We start from the raw sequence: 20,115 nt of genomic DNA, 5'->3' as shown, positions 1-20,115 counted from the left end.
CTCTTATTAAATTTAATTTTTATTGTATTCTGATCTGAAAAGGATACTTTTGAAATTTTTGCTTTTCTGCTTTTAACTATAAAATTTATGTCCTAATATATGGTTGATCTTTGTAAAGGTATCATGAACCACTGAGAAAAAGTATATTATTTTCTCTTCCCATTCAATTCTCTCCAAATATCTATTATATTTAGCTTATCCATTCACTTCCTTGACTTCTTTCTTATTTATATTTTTATTAGATTTATCTAATTCTGAGAGGGGAAGATTTAAGTCCCCCACTACTCTCATACTATCTATCTCCACCTATAATTCATTTAGCTTTTCTTTAAAAAATTTAAATGCTATAGTATTTGGTGAATATAGGTGTAATATGATATTGCTTTCTTGTCTATGGTACCTTTTATCAAAATGTAGTTATCCTATTTATCACTTTTAATTAAATCTGTTTTAGCCTTAATGTTGTCTGAGATCATGATTGCTACCTTTGCCTTTTTTGCATCATCTGAAGCATAATAAATTCTACTCCAACCTTCCATTTTAACTCTGTGTGTATCTCTCATTCTTAAATGTGTTTCTTATAAACAACATATTGTTGGATTCTGATTTTTAATCCATTTTGCTATCTGTTTCCATTTTATGAGTGAGTTCATCCCATTCACATTTAAAGTTATAATCATTATTTGTGAATTTCCCTCCATCCTATTCTTACTCACTATTGTCCTTCTTGGACTCTTTTTTACCCTATCCCTATTACCTTATCCTCTCCCCTTACTCTCCTATTCCTTATTCTACCCACCCCTCTACAAGCCCTCCTTCACCCTCTCCCCCCATCCTCCTAAAACTTAATCTACAGACTTTTCTAAAAGTCCCTTCCATATCCTGTCCCCCAGGCCTCTCACCTCTATAAGTTCAGAAGACCTCTACACCCCTCCACATGTGCACATTGTTTCTCCTTCAAACCAGATCCAATGAAAATAAATTTCCAACATTACCCCATCTGCTTCCTTTGATTCAGTTCTTCCTTTCACACCCCATTTGTATGAAATAATTGTACCTTTTAACTTTTCCTATCCAATTTTGTTTTTTTAAAATCACCTCATTATACTCAACTCAGCCTAAACCTTTCTAACTACTGTTTGTTGATTGTCTACTGATAATAAATACCTTAATAATAACATTTTCATATATAAGGAACACATATATGTACATATATATGTATATGTGTATATATAATATATATATATATAACATTTTCATATAAGTTCCATATAAGTAAGTTTGACCCTAATGAGTCCCTTACAATTAATTTTTTCCTGATATTTCTTCTGTATCTTGTATATTAAATTTTCCATTGAGTTTTGGTCTCTCTCACCCACACCCACCCCTCAAATACCTGAAAGCCTTTCAGTTCATTAAATATCTATTTTTTTTTCATTCAAAGTTGTACTCACCTTTGCTGGGTAAGTTATTCTTGATTGCAACCCCAGCCCTTTTGCTTTTTGAAACATAATGTACCAAGACCTACAGTCTTTTAATGTAGAACTTGCTAGGTCTTGTGAAATCCTGATTATACCCCTGCAGTATTTAAATTGCTTTTTTTTCCTTGTTGCTTATATTTTCTCCTTAACCTGGGAGTTTTGAAACTTGGCTATGACATATCTGTAAGTTTTCCTCCTAGGATCTCTTTCTGGTGGTAAGTGGTAGATTGGTTTTTCTATTTTTACCTTCTTTTTCTAGAACTTCAGGGCAATTTTCCTTAACAATTTCTTGTAATATTGTATCAAGCTTCTTTTTTTAAACATCATAACTTTCAGATAGTCCAACAATTCTTACATTGTCTCTCCTAAATCTGTTCCCCAGATCAATTGTTTCTAATAAGATGTATCAGATTCTCTTCTTTTTTTTAATTGTTTTCATTTTGTTTTATTATTTCTTTGTGTCTTATATCATTAAATTCCCTTTGCACAATTCTAGTTTTCAAGGAGTTATTTTCTTCTTTAAGATTTTGGACCTCTTTCCCTATTTGGTTAACTTTCTTTTCATCATTTTCTTGGATTGCTTCCCACCCCCCCACCAAATTTTTCCTTGATCTTTCTTATTTGATTTTTGAAGTCCTTTTAAAATTCTTCCAGGAACTCTTTTTGGGCCTGTGACCATTTCCCTTTGCTCTTTGGGGTAGAAGTAGTTTTTTTTTTCACCTAACTATTTTCCTCTGAATGTGAATCCAGATCGTCTTTTGGACTATTGTAGCTACCTTTGATCAGGTTCTTTTCCCTTTGCTTACTCATTTTTATTTTATTTTATTTTATTTTTAATAACTTATTATTGCAATCAGGTTTTAATTCCAAGTTGTGGGTAATGGTGTCTTAGGCCTCAGATCCTCCTTACTGTTATTTTCTGAATTCTTTCTGGGGCCTCAATATCAGGTACTCCTCTCTTCCCCTAAGCCACAGTTAGGTCCCCCAGCCACACTGTCTTGAAAATGCTCTTTCTCCCTGTGGTATACACTCATGTGGCATGTGCTCACTCCTCCTTGCCCATAGCCACAATCTGGGATCACGTCTGATCAGCACCGATAGGCCTGATATCTGGAAATAGCAGGTATCCTTCAGTCTTCCCCATTCAGCCATCTGATCCTCACACTGTTTATTAGATGAAAGTCTGTGAGGTAAAAGTTTCTGAGATGAAAGTTCCTGAGGTGGTGAAGTGAAAGGTCATGAGGTGAAAGTTCTCCAGGTCCAGTCTGTTTCTTAACCCAATTTCCCCGGGGTCTACTATTTGTTGATTCAGTGGAATCAGCCTGGAGGTATTTACACTCCTTTCAGGGCAAACCTCCATAGGCCTTGTCTTACCTGAGGTCCTCTCAAGTTGTCTTAGGAGGACAACTGCTTTACCCTTTTATTTTTGCAGCTCTGTATTCACTTTGAGGCAATGTTCTGTCTGTTTGTGGAGTAAATTTGGAGGCAGAATTACCCACAATTTGGGATTAAAATGTGATCACAATAATAAGCTGCCAAAAATAAAATAAAATATGCCAATAAACTTAACAATTTAAGTGAAATGGATGAACATTTATAAAAATATAAATTTCCTAGATTAGCAGAAAAGCAAGTACACTATCTAAATAGACCTATTTTATTTTATTTATTTTTTCAATTAATAGTATTTTTTTCAATTACATGTAAAGACAGCTTTCAGCATTCTTTTTTTGAAAGATTTTGCATTCCAAATTTTTCTTCTTCCCTCCCTCCCCTCCCCTCTCCATAAGACAGCAAGCAATCTGATATAGGTTATAAAGTGCAATAATGTAAAACATATTTCAACATTAGTCATATTGTGAAAGATACAGAATAAAAGAAAAAATCATAAAAAAACCCCCAAAAGTGAAAATAGTATGCTTTTATTTGTATTCAGACTCTGTCAGTTCTTTCTCTGAATGTGAATAACATTTTCCATCATGAGTCTTTTCCAATTGTCTTGGATCATTGTATTGCTGAGGAGAGCTAAGTCAATTACAGTTATTGCACAATGTTATTGATACTGTGTACAATGTTCTCCTGATTCTGCTCATTTAACTCAGTATCAGTTCATGTAAATCTTTCCAGGTTTTTCTGAAATCTGCCTGCTTATCATTTCTTATAGCACAATAGTATTCCATTACATTTATATACCATAACTTGTTCAGCCATTCCCCAATTGATGGGCATCTCCTCAGTTTCCAATTCTTTGCCACAACAAAAAGAGCTGCTATAAATATTTTTATAGCAGCTAGTAGTGGTATTGCTAGATCAAAAGGTATACATTTTGACTGCCCTTTGGGCATAGCTCCAAATTGCTCTTCAGAATGGTTGGATCTGTTCATAACTCTACCAATAATGCATCAGTGTCCCAATTTTCCCACCTCTTCTCCAACATTTATAATTTTCCTTTTTGTCATATTAGCCAATCTGTTAGGTATGAGGTAGTTCCTCAGAGTTGTTTTAATTTGCATTTCTCTAATCAATAGTGATTTATACAATTTTTTCTTATGACTATAGGCAATTTTGATTTCTTTATCTGAAAACTGCCTGTTCATATGCTTTGACGAATTGAGAATGGCTATTCTTTTAAATTTAACTAAGTTCTCTACATTTTAGAAAAGCCTTTATCAGAAACACTAGCTGTAAAAATTGTTTCCCAGTTTTCTGCTTTCCTTTTAATCTTGGTTGTGTTGGTTTTGTTTGTGCAAAAGCTTTTTAGTTTAATATAATCAAAATTATCCATTTTGCTTTTCATAATGTTCTCTATCTCTTGTTTGGTCATGAATTCTTCTCTTCTCTGTAGATCTTACAGGTAAACTATTCCTTGCTCTCCTAATTTGCTTATGGCATCACCCTTTATGTGTAAATCATGTACCTATTTTGACCTTATCATGATATATGGTGTGAGATGTTGGTCTAAACATAGTTTCTGCCTTACTATTTCCCAGTTTTCCTAGCAGTTTTTGTTAAATATTAAATTTTTATCCCAGAAGCTGGGGTATTTGGATTTATCAAACAGTATATCACTATAGTCATTTACTACTGTGTCCTGTATACCTAATCTACTGATCCACCACTCTATTTCTTAGCAGGTACCAAATACTTGTGATGATTGCTGCTTTATAATATAGTTTTACACCTGGTATTGCTAAGCCATCATCTTTTGCATTTTTCCATTAATTCCCTTGATATTCTTGACCTTTTGTTGTTCCAGATGAATTACGTTATTATTTTTTCTAGCTCTATAAAATAATGTCTTGATAGTTTGATTGTGTGGTACTGAATAAGTAAATTCATTTAGGTAGAATTGTCATTTTTATTATATTAGCTTAGTGTACCCATAAACAATTGATATTTTTCCAATTGTTTAGATCTGACTTTATTTGTATGAAAAGTTTTATAATTGTGTTCATATAGTTCTGGGTAAATAGACATATTTTGAAAAAAAGAAATTGAACAGGCCAAAAACGAGCTTCCTAAGAAAAAAGCACTGGGACCAGATGGATTTACAAGTGAATTCTATCAAACATTTAAAGATCAACTAATCCTAATAGTAAATAAATTATTTGGAATAATAGACAAAGAAGAGGTCCTACTAAGCTCCTTTAATAAAACAAATATGATACTGATACCTAAGCCAGGAAGAATAAAAACAGAGAAAGAATATTTTAGACAAATTTCATTAATGAACATGGTTGCAAAAATTCTAAATAAAGTACTAGCTAAAAGATTACAACATATTACAAAGATTATATATTTTGACCAAGCAGAATTTATACTAGGAATACAGGATTCAAGCAGGGAGGCACTTCCTGGACCTCTAGGGGTGAGATGGCAGGCTGGACATCAAAGGGTCTGAGCTAGTACCAAAGCACTTGGATTACCCTTCCAGTGGTCATGAAAAAGTCCCTCACCATGATGAATCTCACTTCTGATACCAGAAATGTCTATTGGGTGAAGCCCACACCTCAAAATGCAGAGAAGTCCAAGTTGAATTAAAAGCAGAAAAGTTTTATTAGAAGGAAAATCAGACATTAGTGCCAAGGCACCCCAGTGCAAAGTACAAAGTTGCCCCAAGTCCAGGAGAGGAAGGGGAGATTTATGCTTGAAAACAAGAAAGGGGAGGCTCAGGGAAGGGTTGGGAAAAAGAATGGAATATCTTTCCCACAAACAGGTGGGAACACAGAACCAAGTTGTTTTGTTGGAACAGTTGACCACAAGGCTGGTTTGGTCCAGGTTGGGGGAGGGCATATCTCAGCAAGGTCAGCCAGCAAATACCAGCAAAGGCGTCTGGGGGTGAGCAAGCTTTGGCTCACTGAAGTCTCCTGATTGGTTCCTTTTGGCAAACAGGCTTACTCTGCATCCATTGCACCTGCCAGGTGAGGTAACTCACAGAAAATAGACATATTATTCTTGGGAGTACTTCCACAGAAAAAGTAACAAAATTCATTTGGAAGAACAAAAAGTCAAGAATAGCAAAGGAATTAATGAAAAAAATGCAAATGAAGGAGGTTAAGCTGAATCAAATCTTAAACTATATTATAAGGCAGTGATTACCAAAATTATCTGTTACTGACTAAGAAATAGAAAGGTAGGTCAGTTGAACAGAATAGAAATACAATTTATGGCAGAAAATGAATATAGTAACCTTGTATTTGGCAAGTGTAAAGACTTAAGTCTTTGGGATGAGAAATCATTATTTGGCAAAAATTCTTGGAAAAACTGGAAAGCAGTTTGGCAGAAATTTGGCATAGACCAATATCTTACACCATTTACTGTGATAAGCTCAAAATGGATACATGACCTAGATATAAAGAGAGATATTGGAAGTAAATTTGAAGAACATGGAACATATTACCTATCAGACATAGATAGGTGAATAGTTTTTGAACAAACAAAAGAGAGAGAGCAGTGTGAGGTGTAAAATGAATAATTTCAATTACATAAATTAAAAAAGTTTTGTACAAATAAAACAAACGTAGCCAAGATCAGAAAGAAAGAAGAAAATTGGGAAAAATTTTTTATAGACAGTTTCTCAGATAAAGGTTTCATATCTCAAAAATATAAATATCTTTGTCAGATTTATAAGAATATGAATCATTCCCCAATTGGTAAGTGGTCAAAGGATATGACCAGGCAGTTTTTAGATGAATAGATCAAAACAATTTTTAGTCATATGAAAAATGCTCTAAATCATTATTGATTAGAGAAATGTAAATTAAAATGACCTTGAGATATCATTTTACATCTATCAGATTGGCTAAAATGATCGAAGGGGAAAGCAACAAATGTTAGAGGGGATGTGGAAAAATTGGGACACTAGTTCACTGTTGGTGGAACCGTGACAGATCCAACCATTCTGGAGAGCAATCTGGAATTATGTCCAGAGGGTTATTAAACTGTCTATACCGTTTGATCCAGCAATACCACTTCTAGGTCTATTTCCAAAGATGATTAGGGAAAATGGAAAAGAACCTATATGTTCTAAAATATTTATAGCTGCTCTCTTTGTGGTTGCAAATAACTGGAAATTACAGGGATGCCCATCAGTTGGAGAATGGCTGAACAAGTTGTGCTATGTGATTGTGATGGAATACTACTGTGCTATAAGAAATAATAAGCATGATGATCTTAGAAAAACATGTATAGATTTGCAAAAAATAATAGAGTTAAATGAGCAGAACCAAGAGAACATTTTATACAATAACAGTAATATTGTTTTAAAAACAACTTTGAGTGACTGTCATTTTTATTATTACAAATGCCCAAATTAACTACAAAAGACCTATGAAGGAGATACTATCTGTATCCAGAGAAAGAACTAATTAAATAGAAATATGTAGAGTGATTTTACATGTATTATTCATTTATCTATCTGTCTATCTAAGTATCTATCTATGTATCTATCTACGTATCTATGTATCTATATATCTATGTATCTATGTATCTATGTATCTATGTATCTATGTATCTATCTATCTATCTATCTATCTATCTATCTATCTATCTATCTATCTATCTATCTCTAATGGCAGCCATCTCTAGGGAAGGGGGGAGAGGAGAGAAGAAAAAGAAAAATGTTTTACATGGTAACTTTACTATATATTTGAAGGGAATAGAAAGAATAATAGATTTGCATTTTCATATAAAATCACCTTTTTTTATCCTGCTATGTTATGGAAATGCTTGTGTTATACCATAAATTAAAAATAAAATAAAGCCACACACACACACAGAGAAATGTTGATTCCCTTGAGCTTAGAATCTCTCTCTCTCTCGCTGTCTTTCCCTCCTTACTTCTTCTTCTGCTTATGACCTCAACCTGGGTAAGGAATACTAGAACAGAGTAATCCAAAAGGTTGGGTTCTCCTGGGAGATATCATTCCTCTGCTACAGGAGAGAGAAAGAAGCTACCCAGGATGACAGTGACCACATGCAAAGCTCTTTTGGCCTTCATGGAGAGCAAGGCTCTAGGGAAAATAAGTCATTCAGTAGATACTGATTTTGTGGACATTAGGATCTCAAACAGCATAAATTTATTTCATATTTGAAAAGGTTATGGCATATGTACATAAGTGTGTGAGTATCAAGATTATATAGTAAACACGGCTCCCCTACTCTGAGTTGCACAAAGAATATTATGAGTAACCTTATTCCATTATCAGTAATAATAAACAACTAGTACAGAGCAGTACTTAAAGTGAAATTAAAAGGTTCCAGGTCCTCTTGAAAAGTGGGATGAAATGATGATGTCTTAATCTACCTAACTACCAGGTCACCTGCCCTCAAATTGATGACTTTTCCCACATGTTCCTTATGACTATGACCTCCCAGATAGGAAAGACAAGTAATATCATTTCCCTAGGGCCTTACCTCACAATGGAAACCATGTTTCCCTGTTCTTTCTTGAGGCACCTCCACCCCTGCATAATGTTGAAAGTAAAATTCTTCATTTGGCTTTCACCCTGATTAATGAGGTAAAATTCAGGACAAAGAAAATTAAAAGGATTTTATTATAATTATTTCAAGATAGCAACATGTTGACTGGCTGCTCACTGAAGAACAGCAACAGCTTTGGGGTGGGGCCAGCTTTTATTGGGAACTTTTAGCGATTTCCTGAAGGGGAATCATCTGAAACAAGAGTAGAAAGGCAAGAGCCAGGCTAGGAAGGACTTCAAATGCTTAGCATTTTGAATTTATCCTGGAAGCAAATGACAGCCATCAAAAATTTTAGAGAGGTGAAAGGCCTTGGGACATGGTCAGCCTCTGTGTCAGCAATATGTATTGAAAGCTGTGGGGAAGATGGATCAAAGGGGGAAGAAAATGAGGGCAAGAAGATTAATTAGGAGGCCTTTGGAAGTCCAGGTGAAAGGTGGCTACTATGTGACAATGAAGAGAAGACCTAGAATCAAATCTGGCTTCAGACACTTATTAGCTGTGTGAACTGAACTAAGTCACTTAACCTCTGTCTGCCTCAGTTTCCTCATCTATAAAATGGGAACAAGTACACTTACCTCCCAGGGTTGTTTTGAGGATTAAATCAGAAAATATTTGTAAAGTGCAATGCAAATCTTAAAATTCTATATAAGTGCTTTCCATTATTATTATTATTACTACTATTATTATTATGGAGATGAGGGCTTAAATTAGGGTGGTGGCCACATAAATGAGAGAAGAAAGTCAGCCTCAACAGAACTTAGAAACTGAATAGATTCAGCAATGTAGAGTTTAAGAAGGTTCCAAAGTCATAAGCCAGTAACTAGAAGGATGGTGGTGTCCTCAAAATAGGGAACTCTGGATCAAGAAAAGGTTAAGGGCAAGATGATAAGCCCAGTCCATCTTCCATGCAGCTGCCAAAGCAATATTGCTCCAGTACAGACCTAACCTTGTCACAGTCCTGCTCAACAAACTCAGGAGGTTCTCTGTTGCTTCTAGTTTTAAACACTAATTCTTCTGTTTGCCATTCAAAGTCCTTCAAATCTTGTTCCAGCCGACCTTTCCAGACTTACATATTTCTTTCCTTTAAGCATTCTTCAGTCCAGCCAAACCGGCCTCTTAGGTGCCCCCAACCCAAGGTGTCCCATCTTCCATCTCTGCCTCTCCACAGGCTGTCCCTCATGCTTGGCGTGCTCTCCTTCCCCACCTTTACCTCTTAGAATCTCTAGTCCCCTTCAATGTTCAGTTCAAGAAGCATATCTTACATGAAGCTTTCCCTGATCCCTCTGACTGCCAGTGCTTCCCCCTTGAAATGAGCTTGTAATTATTTTAGATTTTGTAAAATTACACCTACCTGTTTTCCCCGTGTTAGATTGCAAGCTTCTTGAGAGTAAGGACTATCCCATTCTTGTCTTTGTATCCCTGGCACCTAACACAGTGCCTGGCATATAATAGGAGTTTAAAGATTGTGGAGTCAGAGGCCCTGGGTTCAAGTCTTACCTTTTATGCTTGCTGCCATTATGACCTTTGGCAAGTAAATAAAATTGGGACACAATTATTTCATCTTACAGATGAGGACGTTTGACTCTTTGGCTTTGGAGGTCCCTTCTATCTCTAGATTCATGATTCTGTGATCTTGTGATCCTATGATTGATGGATGGAAATGAAATTGAAGATATATTGATTGGTTACATTGAAGTTGAGATGTCAACAGGATATCCAAATGAATTTGCTGGTAGCATGGAACTTTAGTTCAAGAGACATATTAGGGATGAATATATATGTTTATATATGCATATATGTTTATGCATATATTTATATAAGAATATATGCTTATATATGCACATATATTTATATACGTATATATATATATATATAACTTTAGTTATATATTCATATACGTGTGTGTGTGTGTGTGTGTGTGTGTGTGTGTGTGTGACCGGGAAGAGTCATCTGAACAGAAGTGCTAATTAGACGTATGGGAGCTGAAAAGGTCACCAAAGGAAAGAATGTAGAGAGAGACAAAAAGCGCAGGCTTGAGCCTCAGGGGACACTCACATAATGGCTAAAAGGAAGATGAATCATGCTTATTCATCAGACTTTAGATTTATTAATCATTTTATAGTTGATTTATCTAAAGTTAGGGTAGAAAGACATTTTTAAACTTATTATAAGTCAAGGCATAGCAAAATAATGAATTTAGTCAACCAGCTTATTGTTTAGGAGATAAAGTGTACCTGAAAGTTTTACAGAGTTTACAGATTGTTTTATGTATGTTAAAGCAAGAGATTTCACATATGCTGATCCAGGACACAAAGGGTAAGTGTCCTGAAACTTCTTCCTGCAGCTAAGGTTGGAAGGTTGTTAGGGTTGAATGGAATCAAGGTCAAGGTTGAGGAGTGGTTCTAAAGAGGAGAGGAATGTGACCAGAGAGGAAAGGACCAATAACATTATATAAATTGGGCAAGCCAGGACATTTCTCAGTAAAAGTAAAGATATTATTTAAGACAAAGAAAGGCTCCAGTCTAGGCAATAAAACAGGACATTATCATCATCATTGCACATATTAACTTGTGATGCAGGATGTGGAAACAGAAAACCTGGGGTCAAATCCCAGTGTTGTGACCTTGTGCAAGTCAGTTCAAATTCTCTAGGCCTCAGTTTCTACATCCCTAAAATGACTGCCAGGTTTTTGATGCCACCTGTCCCATCCGTACTCTTACTACTTAATGGCTCATTTAATGGAGGTAATTCATTGAGGGTAGGACAAGACCTCATTAACAAGATGAGCACCAGATGTCAAGGACAGAGATAAGATAAGCAGCTTCAGAAGCCTGCCAGGGTCTCTTTTTGGAAAGATCTGGAGTGGCGGTCTGTCCTTGAATGGAGAGAGTGTGGGACTTGAAGTCAGGAAGACAAATTCAAAACCTGCCTCAGACATTTGCTAGCTGTGTAATCCTGAGCTAGTCACTTAATCTCTGTTTGCCTCAGTTTCCTTAACTGTAAAATGGGGACAATAACAGTCCCTACCTCACAGGGTTGTGAGGATCCAAAAGTTAACATATGTAAAGTGGTTTGTAAACCTTAAAGCGATGTATAAATGCTACATATTATTATTATTTTGTCTTTCCAAGGGCAATGCTGACTAATTTCTACCCTACTCCCACAGCCCTATCCATAGCAGACTTTTGGCCCCAAATATGGCAGCAATTGTGTATTGACCAGTTCCCGAATACAACTGTGGATATAGGCAATGGTAGAGAAAAGTAGCAGGTGCACATTTATGCTGCCATAGATTTGTTTTAGCACTGCAGTTTAGGCTGGTGCTGTCCTAGGTGGTGCAGTGGGTAGAGCGTTGGTCCTGGAGTTAGAAAGAGCCTAGTTCAAAACCAGCCTCAGACCCTTATTAGCTGTGTGACCCTGTGCAAGTCATTTAACCCCATTTGCCTCAGTTTCCTCATCTGTAAAATGAGTTGAAGGAAATGGTAAGCCATTCTAGTATATTTTCTAAGAAAACCCCAAATGGGGTTGTGAAGATCTGTGAATGATTGACGAAACAAAATAAAAGCTACCTTGGAATTTCTCTCTCCTTAGAGTCCAGGCTTCTCTTCGGTCTAAGAGTTTGGTCCTGTCAAATCATTGGGCTTCAGACTGACTTAGAAAACCGCATATTAACATTATCCATGTTCTGTTGTATTTTTATTTATTTTGTTAACTATTTCCCAGGTACATTTTAATCTGGTTCTGGCCAAATCCTTATTTGATAGTGTTCCCCTTCTGGCATGTTTGATGCTTTTCTCCAGGCAGTTCTAAACTGCAGACATGGTTTGAACCTGTTTTGATATAGATCATCCTCAGGTCTCCTAAATCAGTGAAATCACAGGTCCAGTCCCTATCTCTTTTTATTGGGTTGCTTGACTGAAACTCATTTGCAAGTGAGACATCATTTTTGCATATAATGTTCCTTATTTGAGCTAAAGGCTGCAAGCCTGCTTAGAACAACTGTTCTTTCCCTGACAGCAGTTCTTTCCCTGGGCGGTTCCCAGAGTTGCTGGCCTTTGAGGATTGGAACTTGGCACACTGGGCTTGCCAAGAAGTTTGCCACCCTGTCCATACTTGTTGCTAAACGTGTTGCCTTGGGTATTAGGATCAGAGGTGGTTTTATAACTTGGCAGCCAATCACAGGAAAGATTACGGGGTATCTAATCACAGATGCTATGGAAGTTGAAGGGATTCATAGTGACCTAGAGATACACATTGCAGCAGTCCCCAAATGCCTCCTGTTACAATGATACATGCGAAGAGAGCTAGGGGCTCACTTTGGGATGAAGCAGATACAACTTCTGGAGGACTGGAATGGTTCCACTAGTAAAAAATTGATTTCCTATCTATGGTAAATGGATTGAACCTAAGGCTCTTAGATCATTCCATTATAAAATAAGGATTATGTTTTGGGTTTTACCAATAGTTCATCTATCTCCTTCTTTCTTTTCATTATATTTGAATTTATTTTAAACCTAAATACAAAATAAGAAAAAAAACATTACCATGTACACAGCAGTACATAAGAAAGGATTCAATATGAAGCAACAAATTTCCATTTCAAAAAAACCTGTATAATAAATACCACACATTATTTTCAAAGCTATCCATCTTTTCTTTGCTTCTTTGTATGTTTTCTTTTGTCCTCTGTTGTGCTTCTACTTTATTTTCCCCCTTTCTCCCCCCCAAAAAAGATACAATTAATTGGGATACACACACATATACATATACATATACACATACATATATACAAACATACGTATATACATATACACATACATATACATAGATCTCCATATGCATACACACATTTACAAATACAGTCAAATGCATGTACATAAGACCATATTGTGCTTATTTCTACTTGTTATCTATTTCTTTGTAAGTGGAAAGGTCCTTCACAAGTCCATGTTTTTCTAAATTCACCAGCTCATCATTTCCTACACCACAACAATATTCCAACCCAATCACATTCTATCTGGGAGATTGTCTGGGAGAGTTTTTTTCCCCCCAGCTTTTCTACATTCCCATTGTTCTTGGCTACATAGGTTTTGTTTACATAGGAAAATTTTAATTTAAAATAATCAAAATTATCTATTTTATACTTCAACACTACTCTCACCTTATAATATAGTTTAAGGTCTGATACTACTGAATTTAGTTCCTTCATACCTTTTCCCCCTGGTTTCCTTAAAGTTCCTGACCCTCTGCTCTTCCAAATGAACCCTGTTATCATTTTTTCTGTCTCAGTAAGATAATTTTTAAGTAATTTAATTGGGATGGTATTGTATAAATGTATTAATTAGGTAAAACTGTTATTTTAAAAAATTATTTTAGCTTTACCTATCCATGCATGATAAATATTATTTTAATTATTTAGATCTAACTTTGTATAAAAGGTGTTTTGTGTTTATATTTGTATAATTCCTGTGTCTGTTTTGGCAGGTATACTCATTTTTTTGCTGTCTGGTTATTTTATGTGATCTAAAACTATTGATTAATATTGCTGATACAGTGTGGTTTCCCTATTTTTCTCTTTTGATTAAATCTGATTTTAGCTTTAACTTTGTCTGAGATCATGATTACTAACCCTGCTTTTTTAAATAATAAATTCTACTCGACCTTCGTTTTGTATTTGTGTGTATCTCTCATTTTTTATAGCATTTCCTAAAAGCAACATGTTTAATTAAACTTTTTAATCTGCTATCAATTTCCATTTTGTGAATAAATCCATCCCATTCACATTCTAATCTATAATTACTTGTATATTTTTCTTCTTCTTATGTTCTTCACTAGCCTTCTTAACCTATTCCTATCTCACCTCACTTCTCTACTTTATTTCTACCCACTACCTTGCCCTCCTATTCCTTAACCTACCCCACCTCCAAGAATCCCTCCATTATACTCTCCCTTCATCCTATCCCTTTGCCCTCTTATTTCTTTCTGAATTTAAAAGACTTTTATACCTACCTACCTACCTACCTACCTACATGTATATATTTCTCTCTAACCCATTATCATTGAGAGTAGGATTCCAGAACTACCCATCCTCCTCCCCCATATAATTCCTCTGTATCAGTTCTTCCTCTTACCCCTCATTTGTATGAAATAATCACTCTTTTTAACTTTTCCTCCATTATTTTGCTTTTTAGACTCCCATCATACTCAACTCTACCCTCTCTTTCTTTTGAACTACCCAATTACTAATGACAATCTTAGACATATAATTTACATTTCCACATATAAAAAGTAAACAATTCATCTTTATTGAGTCCCTTATAATTAGCCTTTGATGTTTACCTTATATTTCTCTTGGATCTTGTATGTCAAATTTTCTATTTAGTTCTGGTCTTTTTGCAATAAAATTCTGAAAGTCCTTCAATTCATTGAATATTTATTTTTTTTTTGTTTTTAACTTTGCTGGGTAAGATGTTTTTGGCTGTAACCCCAGTTCTTTTGCACTTTGATATATAGTGTCCACAGCCAGCCCAATGGCTTCTGCACTCACCAAGTCTGTGCCGGTTCCTTCTCACCCAGGACCGTGTGTCAGGAGCACAGCTGGGCCTGGTGTCCCTTGTCAGCAGAGGCTCCCTCAATCTTTCCTCATTTAGACACCTGTCTCCCCACACTGTCCAGGAGGTGAAAATCCCTGTGGCTGAGGTCTAGGCTACCGCCCAACCCAGTTGCCCTCAGTAGAGCTAGCCTGGAGATGTTTACACTTCACTCAGTCAAACTTTTGTCCTGGGATCTTTCTTCCAATCTTTGGTTATCTCAGGAAGACCACTGTTCTACACCAACTCCTGTTTATTTTTAGCACTCTATATTCACCCTGATGTCCTATTTTGTCTTGTTTGTGGAGGGGATCGGGAGAGTTGGAATTTTCTGACCTACTCTGCCATCTTCCCAGAATCCTCTCTCATCTGGCTCTTTCATTAGCCTCCTTTTGGCCACCACATTGGTCTTTCACCAACATTTTTACTTTTGAATTTTATAAAGAATAGATTTTTGGCCTATACCATCTCCAGGGTTCATTGTATCGAAGGTAAAAAAGTGTCAAAGTTCATATTTGTTTGTCATTTTTAAAAAGTGATTCCTGGCATTCTAGGGATGTCTTTTTTCCACCCTCCTTTATTCCTGTTACCATTTTTCCAGGTCAAAAATATAATTAGATTTCCTCAGATCAGAGGGAAAAACCAGGAAAAGAAAGAGGGAAGTTATGGTAGATGAGTTAAAGTAGGTATCGTTAACCTGTGGGAATCTATTAACTTGTTTTTTTTTTTTATAAAAAGGATAATTATATTTTAAGAGAATTGATTTCCTCTGGAATCTCATGCATTTTATTTTCTGCATTGGAAAACATTATCCTGATATCCATAGGCTTTTGGAGATTACCAGAGTGGGTAGAATCCCTGAGTTAAAGCATGGATAGTAATAGGCAAAGAGGAAATAGATGAGGTAAAGAATAAAGACAAGAAATGATTAGGTATTTAGAAAATTCACCAGTTGCCCTGGATTAATGCCTTTGTGTCTGTAATAGTGCAATGGGAATTGTTCAGAAATTAAATCTGCTATTATTTTCTACCCCATATTTTCAAGCATTAGAGACTCATTGGGAATTACTGAATTTTATAACTCAGTGAGTATGCAATAAGCATAATTGGAAATATCAAAGCTGAATGGTATTATGCACATAGTAGGTGCTAATAGAAGGAGTTGAACTGGGAGTTTTCAGTTAAACCTGATGCGATCACAAGGAGGTGCACTTTGTTTTGGATTTTGATTGATTATCCCTATGCAGGCTGTGTACATGTATCTGTAATGAATTGGGTTTGAGGTTGGTCAGTTATCCTCAACCTGGTTTAACCAGTCTGTTGAGATGGTTTAACCCAATTCCTGCTGGTCAATCTGCTGAACTTTGACCTAGAAGTCTGGCTACAGGCATCACTTATGTGCCACCTTTGCTACTGGAAGTTGGAGTGCAAGAGAAGTTTATGACAATGGTCCTGGTCATTCATTGACCCTGTCTTGGGCCTGGTATCTGTCCCACTCCTGGGTTCAGCCAGTGGCTACTGGTGTGGGTACTATGGATGATGCTGACCTTTCATCTAGCCCTGTTCTTGGGTGTGCTATTGAGTCTTTTTCTCATTCCTCAAATAATTCGCCTGACTGGGCTGGTGTACCCAGATGCTTGGCCCTTGGAGCTGGCGCTGCTGATCCTGGGTGTGGCCAGCTGTGCTTTACCCCACTAGAGGCCATGCTCTCTGACCTTTTCTGGGACCCAAACCATTGCCATCAGGCTTTCTCTATGTATGTCTTCATGATCAGCCTGGGAGGCTGCTGTACCTGCTGCCAGCTACTGACTGGGATGCCAATGTCTTGGCACCTTATCTAGGCACCCAGGAGGAGTGTCTTTTTGGCCTGCATACCTTCATCTTCCTCACATCCATGGCAGCCACACTGCTGGTGGCTGAGGAGGCAGCCCTGGGCTCATTTGACCCCCCTGAAGGGCTCCCAGTACTCACTGCTCCTTCTCATTGATGTCCATGCTTGCCCACCTTGCATTCTGAAACCCAGCTGCCCTGATGCCACATCTCCACAGGGTGTGCTGCTAAGTGCACCAGCTCTATGTCAGCCCTTCATGGCTGAGCTCTGTGCCTGGATGGCACTCGTGACTTTCACTCTCTTCTACACTGACTTTGTAGGTGAAGGGCTGTATCAGGGTATGCCTAGGGCTGAACCTGGCACCAATGCCCAGATGATGAAATTGTGCATATGGGGAGCCTTGGGCTTTTCCTGCAGTGTATGGTCTCCTTGCTCTTCTCGCTGGGTATGGACCCACTTGTGCATTGCTTTGGGACCCGGGCAGTGTATCTGGCTCATGTGTTCGCCTTTCCAGTGGCTGCTGGTATGACATGTCTATCCCAGAACCTGGCTGTGGTGACTGTTTCAGCAGCCCTCACAGGCTTCACATTCTGAGCCCTGCAGATGCTGCCTCATACCCTGGCCTCACTCTACCACTATGAGAAGCAGGTATTGCTGCCCAAATATAGAGGGAACACTGGCAGCAATAGCAGGGGTGACAGCCTGACCACCCAGCTTCTTGGCAGGCCCCAAAGCTGGGGGACCCTTTCCTAATGGGGGGCTTCCAGTATGCGCCTCTTTCCTTCCTCACCCCCACTCTATGGGGCCTCCCCTTGTGATGTATCAGTGAGGTGGTAGTTGGGGAGCTGAGACTTGGGGCCCAGGCCAGGGCATCTGCCTGAACTTAGCCATCCTAGATAGTGCCTTCCTCCTCTCCCGGGTGGCACCATCTTTATTCATTGGCTCCATTGTCCGGCTGAGCCACTCAGTCACAGCTACATGGTGTTAGCAGCAGGCCTTGGGGTGATAGCCATCTATTTTGCCCCTGGGGGGGGTATTTGACAAAAGTGGCTTGGCTAAATGTTCTATCTAGGTATCTCCTGACTCCTGGGAGAAGGATCAGAGCAAGAACCTGCCCCTCCCCCCTTCTTTTGTATCTTTCTCCTTCCCTCCATTTTTGCATCTGTTCTCCCCACTCCCACCTCATCCAAGACTTGGGTTGGGACCTGCTGAGAATCACGGCTCAGTCCCCCTAGGGTTCCTCCCACCCCTCCCCACTTGGAGTCTGTGGACCTCAAAATCCCATTTCTGTCCCTGCCAAAGTGGGGTGTGCTGTCCTCCAGTGATTGTGAAGCACTTAGCTGAAGAGATGACTGATGAGTAGGGCCTGCGGCCTTTGGGACTCCTGTACTTCCCCCAATCTTCATTCCTTTGCAAACCTTAGGGGGGATTGAAGTAGAGGAGCTGGGGAGTCCTGGGGTAGCTGTGGCTGGTTTCCTGGCTGACCCAATAAGCCTTAAATTCTGGCTTCTGGTTGGAGGGCCTGTGTATGCAGTGGGAAAAGGTACTTAGTAGGGGCTTCAAGTTAACTCTATAGGAAACACATGAGTCAGCAGGACCTTAGGGATAAGAGCTAAAGTCCAGAGTCAGGAGAAATGAGAAAAAGGGATTATTTGTGGGGTGAATAAACCAAAGAGGCCTCTCCTCTTCCCACTCCAACCCCTCCCCACAAAGCTATCTAATGCTTTTCTTCTTTGCACTTGGGGGGTTTCTCCAAGGCTTCCACTACTCAAAAAAGTTTTAGCCTGAAACTCTCCCGACCCTCAACCCCAGGGTTGTAAAATGTGAAACAAAATTTTTTTTTGTGAGGTTTTTGCTTAGACCCTATCACTGTCCTTTCTGCTGCTTTCTCCACCATTCCCTGCCATCCTTCATTGGATCAATACCTGGAAACTCTTTCCCATTCCACTTGGCAGGTATTGGATTTCTGTATTTAACACCAGCACTGTACACAGGTCTTTAAACATTTAACTTATTTATTTACCAGAGTAGGAGGCAGTTGCTAACTCTCTACCCAGTGGGCTTAGTGTATTAGATCTTTCAGGGCCTGGTCCCCTGTTGGTTGAGCCAGGTCTGTGATTGCCAAGTTCTAGAAACTAAAAAATAAGGTTGTCTATTGCTTAGCCTGTTGCCAGAGGCTCTGGTCTCATAAAGCTGTTCTCACAGTGCCTTGGCTTACCTGCCCCTTTCAACCTTCCTCACTTCAGCATCCACCTCTGCTCCTCTCCCTAGCTTTGGCTACATGAAGGTTATTTCATCCTTCTCACCAGCTCCACATCCTTGCTTCTATCCCTAACCCATGAGCTTGAGGTCTGTTTCCCTTGGTATTGGGACCCTCCCCCTCCCCCAATTGTGTTGTCCCTATGCCTCTTGCCTATCTCAGCCCCAAAAGGCATGCATTGTCCCATGGGGCACTTAGGATCTCAGGAGCACCCCTACCTGGGCCAGGAGATCTTACCTCAGGAGTACAAATGCTGTTTGCAATAATGTTTTATTGTCTTATTTATTTAGCTAAGTGAATATTTTGCACAGTGTGCAAGCAATCAGAATATAAAGCCCATTATGGTGAAATAAAGAAGCTTCTCATGTATTTTAAAAAAACAACAATCACAGTGGAAATGCTAGTCCTCCCTTAACACCCCATACACCCAACCCTGCTTTTTATTAACCCAGTACAAAGGAATGGCTGTACCCCATAATACCCCAAGGCAACCAATTTATCCCCAGTGGACCTGGATAGCCTCCATGGAAAGATTCAATTAAAGACCCAAGTGGGTTCTCTTCCTCCGTAACTTTATCCAGCGGATTATCAATCAGTCAGTCAATAAGTATTTGTTGAACACTGTACCAATTAACAATTTATAATGACTAGTTAAATGGAAGAAGAGATGTATGGTTTAAAATTGATGCTGACTTTCTTACCATATGTGATTTACCAGGAAATAAAAATCAGGTATTTGACCTCCAAGGTTAGCTCCTCCCAGGCACTTGCCTATTGAAAACAAATGGGATTAACTGCTCGTCTTCAGAAAGGTGCTCAGTTTGATGGTCTTTACTCTTTTGCTTTGGAGAATTACTCTAGGAAAACACTAGTCTACAAGATGCCTCACACAGATCAAAGGCTCTAATTTTTGATGTTTGCTTCTAAGTAAAACCCATTCAAAATTTTGCAGTTTACAGCTCTTAGCTCCGG

The 20,115-nt window shown here is 38.1% G+C and overlaps 1 pseudogene; it reads left to right on the top strand.

Moving 5' to 3' along the window:
- LOC114031745 overlaps positions 1 to 17,955 on the top strand; it is a 29,829-nt pseudogene extending 11,874 nt beyond the window's left edge.
- Positions 17,956 to 20,115: the final 2,160 nt, after the last annotated feature.

Source organism: Vombatus ursinus, unplaced genomic scaffold (genome assembly GCF_900497805.2).
Source record: "Vombatus ursinus unplaced genomic scaffold, bare-nosed wombat genome assembly UNPS02015255.1, whole genome shotgun sequence".
Lineage (NCBI taxonomy): Eukaryota > Metazoa > Chordata > Mammalia > Diprotodontia > Vombatidae > Vombatus > Vombatus ursinus.
The sequence above is the reverse complement of the archived record's forward strand: the minus strand, read 5'-3'. Positions and strand labels throughout refer to the sequence as shown.